The sequence below is a fragment of the Triticum aestivum genome, chromosome 3A, assembly GCF_018294505.1.
Source record: "Triticum aestivum cultivar Chinese Spring chromosome 3A, IWGSC CS RefSeq v2.1, whole genome shotgun sequence".
NCBI classification, from domain to species: domain Eukaryota; kingdom Viridiplantae; phylum Streptophyta; class Magnoliopsida; order Poales; family Poaceae; genus Triticum; species Triticum aestivum.
The window spans coordinates 749,833,322-749,833,638 of record NC_057800.1 but is presented as its reverse complement, the minus strand read 5'-3'; positions in this window follow the sequence as shown (position 1 = coordinate 749,833,638).

Below are 317 nucleotides of genomic sequence, written 5' to 3'. Positions count from 1 at the left end.
GGGGGGTTTATATAGATATGATTGGGTATGCGCTGAGTTGTATACATTAAACTCACGCGTCAAAGGATAACTACGTACAACGTATTATTTAGAAGGGAAACGTTTCGAGCCGGCAGACCGGCCGAACTTTCCGCCGGTTTCGTACGCCACGCTGGCGCTCGCGCCCACGAAAACAAACGTTCCCCTCGACCAAGTGTACATGGGCGGGCCCGCGCACGAAACTGCTTTTCTCCTTTCCTCTTTTCTTCAACCCCCAGCCGGCGACGAAGTGCTACCACCGGCCGGCGAGATGTTGCATCATTGCTCTACCGGACGGC